General features: G+C 33.7%; 1 protein-coding gene across 2 annotated transcripts in view; it reads right to left on the bottom strand.

Moving 5' to 3' along the window:
* The window catches only part of LOC131673579 (lachesin), a 100,655-nt gene extending 87,536 nt beyond the window's left edge, over positions 1-13,119 (bottom strand). For both annotated transcript variants that reach the window (XM_058951673.1, XM_058951674.1), the window contains exon 1: positions 12,773-13,119. The gene's annotated coding sequence lies outside the window, so the exon portion shown is untranslated. The remainder of the gene's footprint in view (positions 1-12,772) is intronic.
* Between the last annotated feature and the right edge of the window lie 3,143 nt (positions 13,120-16,262).

The raw sequence follows: 16,262 nt of genomic DNA, 5'->3' as shown, positions 1-16,262 counted from the left end.
GAGTACGAAATAATTATAATCCCCAACGATATCATAACAGTAGACGTTATTCAAATAATAAACCTTCTCAAAATTTTAGTCAAAACAAATTTCAATTGCCTGATTTAACGATTCCACCTCCAAACATAAATAATAGGTCTCATTCAAATGGTACAATTATTGATGATAGCCAACAAAACAATTCAAACTTTAATAATTTAAACTGAAAAATGACGCATTGAATTATGGCTCATCAGTGCGTCAATATTATGACGTAATTAGAGATTTATCTCATGACGTAATAAATAGTGAGAGTCACACACAGTCAGAAATAAATAAAATACCTTCATCCCCCAGAGTTTTACTTGAAGTTGACAAATATAAGGTGTGGAGTCTTGTGGATAGTGGTAGTCAAATAACAGCAATATCAGAAAACTTTTATAACAAAATAAAAAATACAATACGCATATTAGAATTACCAGTAGCAAACGTAATAGTATCAACAGCTATAGGAAAAAAATCTACAACAGTTAAAAGACAAGTAGCATTAGATTTAAAAATTAATACAAAAATATTGTCGTTTTATTTCTTAGTGGTGCCCTTTTTGTCGACAGATATAATTCTGGGAAATGATTTCAACTTGAAATTTGGTATGATCATAGATTATTGGAAGACTCAATTGAGATTGAAAGATGAAGTGATCCCTACTCATTTGGTTTTGTTTGAGAGAGGAGATTTAGAAAGATTAATAATAAGAAATAAAGAAAAAGTAACTTGTATTCATATAATTAAAAATGAAAATATTAAAATTGATAATATATGCGAAACGCAAAATAATGAACTGAATGATTATCAGGATTTAAGAACCGTTGAGAGAAATAAAAATAATGGTATAAATATGAACAATTGTGAAATTAATCAAAATCCAACGGAAAATATTATTAGGAAAAATAATATAGAATATATTGACAATTTGTCTGATGTTTACGATGATCTTATGGATCTAGATATTGAGTTATTAGATACTTATAATAATTGTGTTAATATTAATCGCATATATATGAATAACATGAATACAAGAGTAATGCATAAAGAAAAAGAAAATGAAAAAAGTCTTGATGATCAACTTTACTCAATTGCGTTTTCAACTGAAAATCTAAGTGACGGGGAGAAACAAATTTTTCATGATCTTTTAATTAAATATAAAAAATTGTTTGAGAATAAAACGGGATGTGCACTGGGTTATGAGCATAAATTGGTATTGAAAAATAATAATCCAAAAATTAATCGCTCGTATCCCGTACCATCAGCCTTACAGGAACCGGTACGTAGGGTCATTAATGAAATGTTAGAAGCAGGTATAATAGAACCTTCAATTAGTCCTTACTGTAGTCCTTTACGTATAGTGGTTAAGGAAGATGATTCATTAAGGGTTTGTTTGGATGCAAGACAAATAAATGATAACATTGAAGATGATTTGGAATCCCCCCCTGTTATAGCAGAAATAATGCAAAAGTTTTATGAATGCAAACATTTTTCAAAAATAGATTTACGAAATAGTTACTGGCAGGTAAAATTACACAAAGAGTCAAGACCTTTAACCGCATTTAAATTTGACTCAAAACCATATCAATGGATTCGCGTGCCTTTTGGCATCAAAACAGCTGGCAGCGCGCTCATTAGAGCTTTTGCCATCTCACTTCAAACCTCTCTTCCAATTAATTTTAAATTTTTAGTTGAAGAAAATAACGAAGAAAAAATAGAAAAGAAAATACCTCTACAACTTTCTAATATAGAGAAAAATTTGATAACCTATGTAGATGATACTGCTATTGCGTCTAACACTTTTGAACGTCATATTCAGTTGTTACAAATAATTTTTCAAAAACTATTGCAAAATAATTTCACAATAAAAATTTCAAAATCAGAATTTTTCAAAAATAAAATCTTATTTCTTGGATATATTTTGTCGAATAAAGGCATAGAGCCAGACCCGAAGAGAATTGATGAAATAATTAAGTTTGAACATCCAAAAAATCAAGCACATTTACAGCAATTTTTAGGTGTATGTAATTACTACCGCAGGTTTGTTATGCGACATAGTGATTACATTTCGCCATTTCGAGATTTGTTGGCTGGGGATGCGGTTTGGCATTGGACAAATGAGCATGAGAGAAATTTTGAGGCCTTAAAACAAAATTTCGCTCGTGCAGTTTGCTTGAGTCACATCATACCTAATAGCCCATTTAAGTTGCAGTGTGATGGTAGCTTGATTGGTATAGGCGGCACATTATATCAGATTGACCAAGAAGAAAATCAATGTATAATTTCGGTAGCGAGTAGATGCTTAACATCTGAAGAAACTCGATATACTACTACCGAAATAGAATTACTAGCTATTATATATTGTGTTACAAAGTTTCGGTATTATTTGATAGGTGTCAAGTTCGAAATAATAACTGATCATAAAGGTCTGACATTTTTACAAAACACCGTTTACCATAATTCGCGCTTAATTAGATGGTCCCTGTTATTGCAACAATATTGTTATGATATATCTTATTGTAAGGGTACGGACAATGTAGTTGCTGATTTTTTCAGTCGTAATCCTATGGGAAGATTTCATAGAGAAACGGATAAAAAATTAATGATTGGTTTACTCAATACATTTATTTTTCCTTCTCAAATTAATGAAGTTTCTCCTTTGGTAATTATGGCAGTAAATGAGGAAAAACCGTCTTTAAAGCATATGTTAAAGAACTTAAATCAATTGCAATCACAGGACAGTTATTGTACATCAATCACGAATAAACTTCTTGCCAACAATAACAAAAAACAAACAGAAAACTTTGAAATATATCAACAAACCTTATTTCACCGCGAAAATAAAAGTCATTATTATCGTATTGTTATTCCAATTACATTAACAAATAAAATAATAAACTACGTTCATAACAAATTAGCCCATCCGGGTGTTTTTAAAACCTTAACTTATATCAAGCGATTTTATTACTGGAAATTCATGCATAAGCAAATAAAAAAGTTTGTATTAACATGTGATTTGTGTCAGAGGGTTAAGTATTTATCAGTCGCGATGGAGGGACCATATAATCAGGTTGCATCAAATTCACCTTCAGATTTGGTCACAGTCGATTATTATGGACCCCTCCCTCGCGCCAGGGGAGGAATGGAGTATGTATTTGTCGTCTTAAACGTGTTTTCAAAATTGGTACGTTTATACCCATTGAGAAAAGCTACCACAATAAGTTCACTCGATAAAATCTTGAATAAATACATTCCAGAATGCGGAAAGTTCGAGAGAATATTAAGCGACAATGGTACTCAGTTCACCTCACATAAATGGAGAGATTCGCTAGAAAACATAGGTGTCAAAGTCCTGTTTAGTAGTGTAAGGCATCCACAATCTAATCCCACTGAGAGAGTTATGCGTGAATTGGGTAGAATGTTTAGGACCTTGTGTAAGACGAAGCATACTACTTGGGTGAATCATATAAATACTATTGAAAACCTTCTAAATGTAACTACTCACTTTACTACAGGTTTCGCGCCAAACGAATTACATTTTGGAAAATCGATACAAGATGAAATACAAAAATTGGTTAAGTTTCCAATGCAACCGAGAATTGATCATAAAATAATTATAACTCTTGCTAGAGAGAATATTCAAAAAAGTTTCAAAAAACGTTGTGAAAAACAAAAAATAATATCTAAAGTAAAACTTAATATAGGTGACTTAGTGATGTTACGTGTAAGACATTTATCAAAAGCGTTAGACAAGGTCACGCAGAAGTTTTTCGATATATTCGAAGGACCGTATCGTATTTCTAAAATAATCAGTGAAAATGCATTCGAAATAACTGAGTCTGAAGATTCCAGTGCGATTATTGGTACTTACAATCGCGCTAACTTGAGAAAGTATAAAAATAGATCCGATTCGTAACCTTTTTAGATCCAAATGATGACGAAATATAATTTTCAAACATGTAAATAAAATCTTAGTGATTATTCAAAATGTAAACTTCAAAACATGTATAGATAGATTTAAGGTATGGAATGAGTGAGGAGAATGAATGAGTACATTTAAGATAGGATAATTGTTTTGACGATGTGCTAAACCGAAAACCACGAATACTTATGAATTATTTGTAAAGATGTACATAGAATATCTAAAAAATCATATATGGAAAATGACTTTAATTTGAGAATGAAATGTATGTATTGTAGAATTGATGATCTAAATTTATATTTAATTTGAAATGTGTGAATCATGGAATTGAGGAAGACGACGCTTAATACTGACTAAAGCAGATCATGAATGTCAGTCTACCCAAGCCTATATGGACTTCTTCTCAACCCTCATAAGTCCAGGGGAGGAATGTAACGAGTCGATTTGAACCTCGCGCCTTTTCACATTTGTGTGTGTGCGTGTGTAGATTCGTTGCGGATCACTGCGCATGAGCGAGAGTTAAATAAAATTAACGAACATCATAGCTCGCTCGCTTTTGTTCGAACTGCCGTCCCGCCAGCGTGACTGCATATCGTCGCGCTTGCTGCCGTCTCCGAAGCGGGATGCAAGGCAAGGTCAACGCCGAAATTGCCACCCCTGTGATCTAACGAGACTGGAAATCATCGCCACGGAACAAATCATCAATGACTGACATCGGTGGTTATGTATCTAGTTTCGTCGAGGCTTTTGAATTCGTTGATCTCAAGGAATCCTCAACATTCACTACGTCATAGAATTTGTTAGTGATACAATAAATAACAACGGTATTACGAATACCAGCGGACTTTGTTGACAAACGTAAGCATTAATCGAATTGAGCTCAATTACATTGTATTAATTATTCTAACGAATTATGATAGTAAATCTATCATAAATTTACCATCATCACTCTACGCCAAAGAAAAAGAATTAAATTTATTGGCAATTGAAATGCGGATACGTAAATATGTGTGAATAGTGTGTGAATGCAGATATGTTAATGTGAATATTGTATGAATGTAGTTGTGATCACGTATGAATGTATTTAGTTTTAAGAAGTTTTAACTATTGAAAATAATGTATTGTGGCCAAAAGAAATACTGTGTTTATTATTTCAATAATCTTTCCTTCTCGTCGTGTGATTCGGGAGCTTAAGGAATTCATGTTCTACTGACTGTGAAAAGCCATTTTATTTACAAGTTGTCTTTTTTAACCTATATAAATTTTACATGCAGTATACCGGATGAGCAAATAAAAAAAACATAAATAAAAAAATAAAGGCATTTGAAAGTTCGGCTGTTGGTCGATACTGTTGGTCACCCGTTCGTTAGCGCTCTTGTGCTAATGTATATTTATATATTAAACAGGCATTATTTATAGACAGCGCGGTCCCACGTGCAACGACGCCACATCCTTCTCTCTCTCTCAGCCGGTACAGCGATGAATATGCATTGTTTAGCCTGGCGGTGGTGAGGTGTCGAGTGCAGCCCCGTCGCTATCACTGCCTCATCAATCACACGCAGTCGTCCCACAGCTCTCTCTCTCTCTCTCCCTCTCTCTCTTTTGTACTACACACTGGCCTAAAAGCCACGATTTTGCAGTCCGCCCATGTCATCCCTCAGTCCGAACGCCCCCGTCAACCCCCTCCCTAAACTACCACCCGCGCCGCACGATCGACACTAATTTACGTAATTTTTTCCCTCGCGATCCTATCCGTTTCTTCCTTTTTTAATGCTCGACTTTTTTCGTTTTAACAGCGCTCCATTGCTCTTTCAAATTTTGTCCTTCCACGTTTCCTGCCTAGGTTCCCTCGGTTTTGCGGCGAAACCGTATCTGCTCGTATAATGGATCTTGTTCGACGATTTCCAACGGAGTTGTTGAGCCTATATTAGATTGTTTGCTTTACATTCACCTGTTTGTTTACCTATACGAACTCGCTATTTTTGTAAACTTTTGTATACGCTTTTTTCGCTATTGGTACCGTTGATTCCCACGGCTTGTTATTTCAACTTTTGTTTTATACCGAGGCTCTATCGCTTTGCTACTATACCTTATTTTCTGTTAACAACTTCTTTTGATCTCTTTGTTTTCCACTCTGTTTAGTGTATACTAACGAAATAAAAAATGCGTAACTGTAGTTTTTTTTATTTAGTTTAAGTAAACAAATAACTATGCATTTAATAAGATATACAAAAGCTGTACATCAATAAATGGAAAATGAAAATCTGTATATGCTCTTTGCAATTTTTTTATGTAATGTTGCAAATTTCGGAAACGTCCTACACAGTTCATTGTTCAATTATTAAAAATATACTAAATATCTAGTTATTCATCATTATATATATATAAAGTTTCACTAATATATTTTGTTAATAGCACTACCAATTTCATAGTACTTCTGATTAATTCTCATACCGACACATGGTTATTGTATATTATTTATAACCAATCGAAAGAGCAAATTAAGAATTTTCACAGTATGAAATGTATAAGCATTATATTAATGTGCCCAGTGAAGGCTTTCGTCAATTTTCCCATACAAATGCAATTTTGATTTATTTTAAGTATATTTTATAATTATCTAAAAGTGCAGTTTGAGTGAATCTCGCTGAAACTGAAACAAAAACTAAAGAACCTTTAATATTTTTACTAGAAGACAAACGAGATTGTAGGCTAGGTAGAGTTTTACTGCGTCAGTTATAAGTATAAAAACTATTGCTTTAATTTCTTCATGAATGAAGAGTCGAAGAGTAATAAGCCAGAAAGAGATTCGCTCGACGTGCTTGTCTAAAAATAAATAACAATAAACAGCAGCACATCAATTAATGCGCCCGAAGGAAAACTGAAAAAGCTTGCTTTCAAGGCGATAAAAGAAAAGTGGTAATGTTGCAAAAGCCCGGCGAACTGCAAGCAAGCTCGAGGGCGAATCTAACAACTGTAGTGCAGACAGGTGCACATAGCGATCGCGTGGAGTCGGCTGGAAAATTACGAGAAGATCGCGTGCTAAGCGATACACCAGCTAAGGTTCTTTGGGCTTAGCTCTGGCTTGGGCTCGCTGCTGTGCAGGCATGCAAAACAGGCCAAATCGCGGCCATTACGCACAGCCCTCGATGCGCATCTACCACAGGTAAAGATCCTCGCAGCAGATGCAGCCTGGTTCGTTTTTTTCGGACACTTTGTACGTGGTTATGCCGTAGCCTACTTCGTGCCTGATACATATTCGGTTCTAATGTTCGCCACGCTGATAGACATCACTGATATCCTCGCTTGCAGAGAGCTGCGCCGTACGGAAGCACAAAATGAATGACAAATTGCTGTACAGTGTATCATGACATCACAGTGGTAGAGCCCTGCCACGGGCAAAAGGTATTATTGGTACGCGAGGCGAAAGATGCCAAGAGATACAGAGCAGGCAGTCTGTAAAAAGACCGAGTGACAAATGGAGCCAAGCAAGGCAAGAAGTCGCAGCCGCCCAGGCTTCTAGCGACCGAATAATTCACTCGCAACACTTGGTCTCTTTTGTTTTTTCTTTTGCAAAAACACGAAAACGAGAGATAGTGCAGAGACAATGGCAAAACAAGCAAACACAGGAGGGAGGGGTCAAAGATGCGCTCGGCAAAATGAAATAAACAGGAGAAGCTTGCTCCAAACTGAAATCAGGAATGCCAAGTGGGCGCCAGTTTGAAACGATTCGCCGTTCGCTCGCTCGCGCCCGCGCTCGTTCCAGCCTTCGAGCACTGCTCCTCCGCCTGCCGAATAGTCGCATTCCGAACTTTTCTTCGTCTCGCTCGCTTTTTCATTTTAGCGCCCCTCCGACTCTTTCTCTCTCTCTCTCTCTCTCTCTCTTTGTTCACCAAACCCTCATTCGCCATTCCTCGATCTGTTTTGTGAGATTCTTTTTTTCGACGTTCGATTCCGTTTCCACTGCTAAGAGCTATCTAGCGGTAATCTAATTTGAACATTTCTCCCTATTACATTTTCACTCTTTACTCTTTTATTGCAAGTTGCGCTGCATTCATTCCTTTTGCAGCAAAGTCATGATGATGCAATATCATAAAAACAATATCATATGTAGAGATGTAGGGGATGGCGTTTCATTACCAATCATTGAAACATTCGCAAATACTCGAGCGGCTTGCGTAAGATTCAATTCAGCTTAAAATTTCGATCTCATCCAAAACTGTATCAAAATAGATGTACAAAATTTTTACTTTAGTCTACTAAATTTGCAGAAATTAACAATGTATTTTACAAATGTTATTTAATTAGGAAGTTGAAAAATCTCAATAGTAATCATAAGTTAGAATAGATTTGTAAGGGAAAACTATTCAAACTGTTATGAAACTTGGACAGCTGAAAAGATTTGGAGATTTAGTATATAGAGTAACTAGATACTTCGGAAACCTAAAAACTCGAGCTTTTTTCTCGAGCTCTAGTTAAGACAGCTTTTATAAATCAACAATGATTATTTTACATGATGACTTAAAGTTAATACATTAATTCACGTAGTTCAGTTAGAAAAACATAAGTACCGTTACAGAAGAAACAATACTACGGCTTTAAACAATAATTTAGCTATATAATTTTTAGATTTTCCTTATGACAGCTAAATGTAACAAGTATTAAAAAAAATTAAATTGCAATTCTTCAATGCATCTCGTATTTGAATTATAAATTTATTTTAAAAATGAATTTATTTTAAAATTTATTTTAAAAAAACGTTTAAAATTTTAAATTTTAAATTTTAAACACAATTTTAAATACAATGTTTTTATTGACGTAAGATTATATCTAAAATCAAATTCCATTTTTGACAAGTCAATTGGATTTTTTGTATTTTTTTTTAACACTTACACGGTTTCTGTAGTATTATGTCTTAAAAATCGAAATTTAACTGGTCCGTTCCGAACCGTCTGGTGCAAAAGGCTTAAAATGTCAGCAAGAGAGTTTTCTATCTGTGCATAGTTTTATACACGTAATAAATTCATAAATGCATTATATCAGGAATTTCATGAACTAATTTAGTTCTATTTTTTCGAATGTTCAAACTGTGTGCAAGCTCTTAACTTTACGAGTTCATTGCTGTACGTAATATGAAAATGTTCTGGTTATCTCCGGTTTTCTAGTAATCGTCCGTGACAATCGTATTTTTATTTATTTTCTGCTAGGAATTATATGATAAAGGTGTGAAACTGCGCAAATGTTAAATAGACGTGCCCACCCGGTATTCTTTAAGAGCTTTATAATCTGCGGTCATTTTTAAGATATTGCGCTGGTCAACATTTCAAATAGGAATGTTGACCTGTATAGAATTTTATTTGTGTGCTGATATATTTGTTGATGTGAAATTTCAATTTATATTCAGATTAACATTGTATCTGTTAGCTTGTTTATAAATAACAAAATATCATATAAAATTATATTCTTTTTCGATTACGTTTCGAATGTTTAGGAGAGAAAATTTCACGAGCATTCGTTGCGATGGGCCTAATTTCTAATATTCTCAGATGGTGCCAAGTTATGGTAAATTTCTGTGGAATCTCTCATATGTATATATATATATATATATATATATATATATATATATATATATATATTTGAATTAATCGTTACGGTCATGTAAAAAATTGGCTGATTCAATCAAATATTTTACTTTAAGATGAAAATTAAAATGGTGAAAATTAATAAATGCATTTCCAAAAGAACCTCAATCTGTGAATACATAACGTACGTATACAATGCAAATAGCATTATTATATTATAATTGAATCGATAAAAAATTACTTTTTAATGCCAGAATAATTATCAAGAATCATATTTTTAAGCTCTATAAAATTCCTTTTTCAATCCAATAAAGCAAGTTAAGGAAATAGAGTTTTAAAAGTAATACAAATGTCATTTATTTTCGTCACATTATATTACATATATGTATTGATAAGCTGCCATGTTTGAAAAATATTCGAGTAACATTTTTAAAGAAAAAATAATTTGCATAAACTTGAAAAATGCCATAATATTTGAAAATTTATGCGGAAACTATTTTCTGTAAAAACATTGGTCTACAAATAATGCTCAAGTCACTTACTATAAAAGATGTTCCATGTTATAACGAAAAGTAGTTTGGTAAGAAATTTTTAATCACAATAGTATTGAAAGTAAATTTAGCATGATTGAATAAACTTCAATAAAGATTTAATAACTTTAATGAAGTCTAGTATGAGAGATAAGCTGAGATTCTAATAGTAGTATGTATACGTATTACGCATGAATAAAAAATGATGTTCAAAATACATTACATCCATCGATATTCACTGATGAATAAAATAGAATTTATACTCATGTTTTCATAAAAATCGATGAACTTTCAATGATTTGAAGATGTATCTAAAAAATTCTCCAAATGATTAATTACATCTATGATTGATAAAATGTACTATGATGTTATATCTTACAATAATAAACCTTACATACTCAATAGTAGTGATTTCGTGCGTAGTTTTATAATATTATAATAATAATATTAATATAATACATTAGCTATTGTGTGTTTTTGAGTAGTTATGTTGAAGACAGCCATGAACATTGCACAAGTTTAATGGGCTTAATATTATAATAATTAGTTTCCGATGTCCGCATACCTCTCACTTTACGATGTATAAAAACTAAAAATGTGTTTCGTTCTATTTTATTTTATACATTTTCTCTTTTCGAACGAAATTTTAAGACGACAATATTAACTTCAATACCATAAACGTAACGTAACCTCTTATTTTTTTAAAACGACATATTTACAGCATATTTCTATTCCTGCTGATTCATGTTATTATTCATAAATTGAATTCACTGTTTAAATATGAATCTTTCATTTCTATGATATTTCAGTTATGAACCTACATGAATGAGAAGAAATTGAGAAAAAATATTTTTATCAAAAAAAAAAAAAAAAATTAAATAAAACTCACATTATAAGTCACACCACCAAAGAAATAAAAATAGCTATAAGTAAGCTATAATTAAGCTATAGTTTGGTGGATTAAGTAATCAATCCGAACGGTTTCAATATCAAAATTAAAAAATAGTCAAATCACTGTAGCAGAATAATGGTTACCCGATAAAATTTATGAGCGATAACATCATTCATAGACTCTTTTTTCATTAATAACAATAGCATCAAGAATACAAACATATCTCAAACATTCAATGACGATACTAGACAAATAATTATACTTCAGTATTAAAAATCTTTCCTATAAACTAGTCCTATTACACAATAATTATAAAGTTATTCAAATAAACTGTACACATTAGACAGGGAAAAAAATATAGATACGAATTTTCTGATAAAAAGTGTTGCGCATTTCGAATATGAAGAACAATATTTACCGGCAATTAGATACGATAAAGCTTAAGAATTGTTACAAAAATATTGTGATATCATAAATAATACTCTCAACAATTGTAAATACAAGAAAATATCAAACCTGCGATATCTATAATCTCGCTTGAACACCAGTTTGCTAAAATATCTTTCAATGCGATCTCTGATTCGTGAGAAAATAATTTATATCTTCCAAATTCTTACTTATAAATATACTCTCGGAATTCACAATATGCTATATTGTTTAGCGAGTTAGACATCCAGACGATTCAACTTATTAAATTTGACACTTGGGAAGTGGAGCTATTTAGTAGTTTCCTTTTGATTGTTTTTGTCTTAAAAAAAATTTTTTTATAGTTATTTTGTCTTATTCGTATAGATTCAGAACTGAAATATACACCTTCAGATACATGTACATATTTGTACAAATGCTTAAATAAGAAACACACACAAAGGCATGGGAAAAACTCTAATGACTTTGTCTTTTTGTTGTCTAACTATATAACTTTGACAAGTGATGTTAAGTATATTTTTGCGATAGGTAGATATAATATTTGTATCATGTAAATACGTTATTAATTGTGTTACCAGCTTAAAAATAAGAATCAAATAAATTCTCGAAACTTTGCTCAATCAAATATAAAATATTTTGTTTAAAAGTATCTATGTAGTTTAGAAATTAATTTTCGTAAAGTACTTTTATTTATTAAGTTAGAATGGAAGTGAGAAGTGGTAAAATGTGAAAATAGAAAATGTTGCATAATTGTAGAAGCAAATCATAATGTACATCTTTCATTTCATTAGCTATTCGGCTTAATTCTCTTCTTCCTTCTAACGTTCGCTGAGCTCGAAGCTTTCAACGATGTTATCTCGTTGAGAGAAGATTTGTCATGGAAACACGCGTCGGCAAAAGTTTGGTTGTTGGTAAACCTAGCTTATGATTACAATTACGCGGTCATTGCTAAATATATATATTTTTCGCAGTCGCGCGTGCGAAAACTTTGATATGACCGTCCTGAGGCGCACGCAAAGGGCATAAAAACGGGAAAAATCAGAGACGCAGCTAACGCTGGTTATAAAAGCCTTGCTGCAAAATTCAATTAAAAAGATAGCACGATTTTGAGGGTTTATTCGAGCGTGCCGATTCGATTTGTTTGATTATTTAAAGCTCACGTGCGTGTATTGATTTCAGCGCGCGTTCGCTCGCCCGTTGATATTTGGAGGATAGTACATTAGCGTGCAGAATAACGCTCGAGCCCTCGTTAATTTTTAATATCACCAATCATTCAACTAATGCATGTGTCGTTCATTGATACTTATTCGATTTCCAATTGTGTAATTATTTCTTTTTCAACGTCTCGATCGATATTGTTAGTGGCTCGTTTCATATTAGATGAGATTTCACATACCTCGGTAAGCTCTAATTACGTTCAATTATCCGTCGTCTGCAATCGTGAACTGTCGCCGACGATACAATTATTTCTTCCTGGCACACTTACTAATTGGCTGAGAAATCCCAAACTTCAAGGAAATTCTGAAGACTTTTATTGCTTCTACACACCTTTGACATCTATCAAATCCATGAGAATTGCTCAGTCACACTGTCTTCGACCAACATATTGAAAAGTACGACCGAACGAGAAACAACAAATAACGGTCAGTAATTCTTCCGGTTAGACGGTGATAGCCTCGATTATTCTCGGCAGATCGGCTCACTAAGAAGTCTTACGCTATGCGCGATCGAGAAAAAATGCAACTTTCGAGAGCGAACTCGGCGGCGCTCACGTGGGCACCTCGTGGTCGAGGTGCGCAGCGCGAACTTTCGGGCTGCTGCTCGACGCGCGACGTCTCGTCGGAAACTGACTCACGCGCCTAAGCCGCGGCGCCCCACTCCCTCGGTGCTCGCGGGGGTGGCGGTACGTCGCTCCGCCCGCAGACTGCGCAGAGCATCTTGGGGCTGCGCGCCCAGCCACTTACCGTCGCGAGGTGGGCCACTAACGCGCGCGCCGCTGCTGGAACCATCGACCGCCTAGATCTATTCTGCCGCCGAGAAATTCCAGCACTTACTATACTGTCCTCCTCAAGATAACAAAAATCACCATCCAATCCCTACTTACCATGAACTTCAAGTCAGCTTTACACTCACAACTCCTTTTCGAACATTTCTCACTTAGACATGGTTCCGTTCTAGCATATTTTATGCTCCATAAAGATCGTTCTAACCATTGGTCCATTCACTAAATCTCAAGCGGAATCAAATCAAACTCACTCTCGTAACATTCAATAGCGTAGAACAATTTTAACAAAAATTACTAATTTATTCTTAAATGCTCTCTAAAGTTGAACTATCTATTTTATTTTTAGTCCTTTTTTAGATAATCCAAAGAAAAATCTTTCATTCAACCAAAATTCAAGATTAACAGAACTTGAATTATTACATTAACTGAAAATCTTTTACGATATAACTAGAATCTGCTTTTCTCACTATTTTTTAAGCCATCAATTCTTGGTCTTACTATTTAAATAAAATTTACAACAATTTATCAATCTTTTTAAATTATTGGTTATTTACAGAAAACATCTTTCCTAACGTGATTTAGCAATGTTAAGATTGCATTAAACTTTTTAATTTAAGAACAGTTTTTATTTGTGGTAAACTCAATTTTTTAGCATTCAATTATAAAGTCCTACAAGTCCCAAACATATATTAACGAGATAGCAACCTTCGAGGCGCTTCTATTGCAATAAAATAGGTTTCATCCAACTTGCACAATGTAATATTATGAAAAGTGGATTAGAAACAAATAGATAAAAGTGGTTGCAATTCTAAATATTAAAAATTTTTAATTTTAAACAAAGAAAACTCAAAAAAATTACGAATCATTTTACTTTCTAAAACTATAATAAGAATTGAACATTAATCAAAGCAATATTGATGATACAAATAATCATGCAGAATCAAACTTATCACACAATATAGAATAATTTAAGAAAGAAAATGCTCAAGCGATAATTTTTTTACGACATTACTATTAAAATCAGTTGCTAAGTATAATTTAAAAAATGCACACATTTTATTAATTTTCAAAATGTACTAATTTTTAAAATCACGGAAATAAATATCTTCAGTAGATATTTATAGGTATTATTCACAGATAATCTTACACAGATGATTTTATTTAGTCCAAACTTTCAACCTGCATCTGATTCATGTCATTAAAAATATTAGTTAGGCTTAATTTCATCAGCTATATGTTCTATTTCAATATTTTTGATTCGCTAATATAGTAATAAAAGAAAAAAAATCTCAAAATAAAGTAAGAGAACTTTTCAATATTTATGTTAGATGCACTTTTTTTTTATCGTGAACATAATTAATTTATTTGTTATTTGTATGCTTTATTAAATAATTATTTCATATTACCTGAAGAAATTAAATAGATATTCAAAATATAGTGATGAGAGCGTTTAACTGTTGTAAACAACCAATGATTCAAAGTGCTTGATAAATTTTTGTAAAATCAAACTAAATATTAAGAAATAGAATTGATTGTATTTTATTAATACGAAAATATGTTGAGCTATAGCTAGATGAAGTTTAGTTGGTTTCTAACAAATTTGGGCAGAGGTTTTACATTGTACACTTGAGTAAAGGGAATTTCATGAATCTATAAGTGAAGATCAGTTTAAATTTAGAAAGTTAAGTATAGATGCTGCGGAGTAGTGTCGAGTAAGTTTCGTTGCGGCAATTAAGAGAGAGAGAGAGAGAGAGGGAGAGAGAGAGATATTGAGAGAGGGTGAGATAAACGACGACGACACGACGACGATGATGACGAGAGGAGGAGGAGCGCGCATATGTCGCTGCTAAAGATGCAAGACACTTGTATATACGGAAAGGGGTGAGAATTGTCGGGAGGGGTAGAAGGTGCGGTAGCACAGTGGCAGAGTGTAGAGAAGTTTGATCGCTAGCGACGGATAATATTTGAGATGTCGGGAGACGCTCAAGTGCGCAGTGTGCTGAGCAACGCAGTTCACGTGGGTGACATTACGCTACCGGAAGAGTTGCACGGTTAGGTTAAGTAAGTGGTTAAGAGGTGGTCCCCGTGTTCAGCTGGTAATGGAATAAAAACACTCGAGCCTGATGTCTCTGCGTCCTGAAAAGCCAACGAAGTCGCCGCACCAACACAGCTACCGCTACCGCTCGAGGACACTCCACCACTTTCTTCTTATACACTCTCTTCGAGGAGGGCAATCTCTCTCTCTCTCTCTCTCTCTCTCTCTCTCTCTCTCTCTTTCTCTCCTCGTCTATCCAGCTTTTTATCTTTTGCTGCTCTCTTCTTCTCTCCGCTCTTTTTTCGCTTCACTTACGCGGCGGCTTCACTCAAGACGGCAGTTTTCCTCCGCGTTGATGACACTCAAAAATAGCACTCTGAATTTTTCACCAAATTATCACTGACAACAGCCATAGCCTCAGAAGTTTGCCTGTTTTGCTATTTTTGACTTGGTCTTATCAGGATCTTGAAAATATCTGCTAAGTGCTTAAATTGATTATCATAGGATCAATCTTTCTTGCCAACGAATCGATTGCGCGAGTTCGCAGAATAGATTTAGAGTCATTAATTTCGATCTAAATAAAAATTCAAATTTTCAGTTGTTTCCAAATAATGTCGCAAAAATAAATCGATCTTTCCAATTTGATAGCTGTGGGAAATTACGAAAGATTCGGATTTGCCAGAAAAATGTGAAAAGAAGAAAAAAGTGGAGACGAGCAGTTTGGACGAGCGAGAATAATTGATCGGTCGGAGATAGCTTAGTAAAACTGTAGCAAAATTTATAAGCTGCGAGCATAACGCTGAGAGCTTAACGCGCAATGTACGTTAAGTAGAATAACGGTTGAGA

Source organism: Phymastichus coffea, unplaced genomic scaffold (genome assembly GCF_024137745.1).
Source record: "Phymastichus coffea isolate CEN01 unplaced genomic scaffold, Cenicafe_Pcof_1.1 PCOF00185, whole genome shotgun sequence".
NCBI classification, from domain to species: Eukaryota; Metazoa; Arthropoda; class Insecta; order Hymenoptera; family Eulophidae; genus Phymastichus; species Phymastichus coffea.
This window is presented reverse-complemented; position numbering and strand designations above follow the sequence as displayed.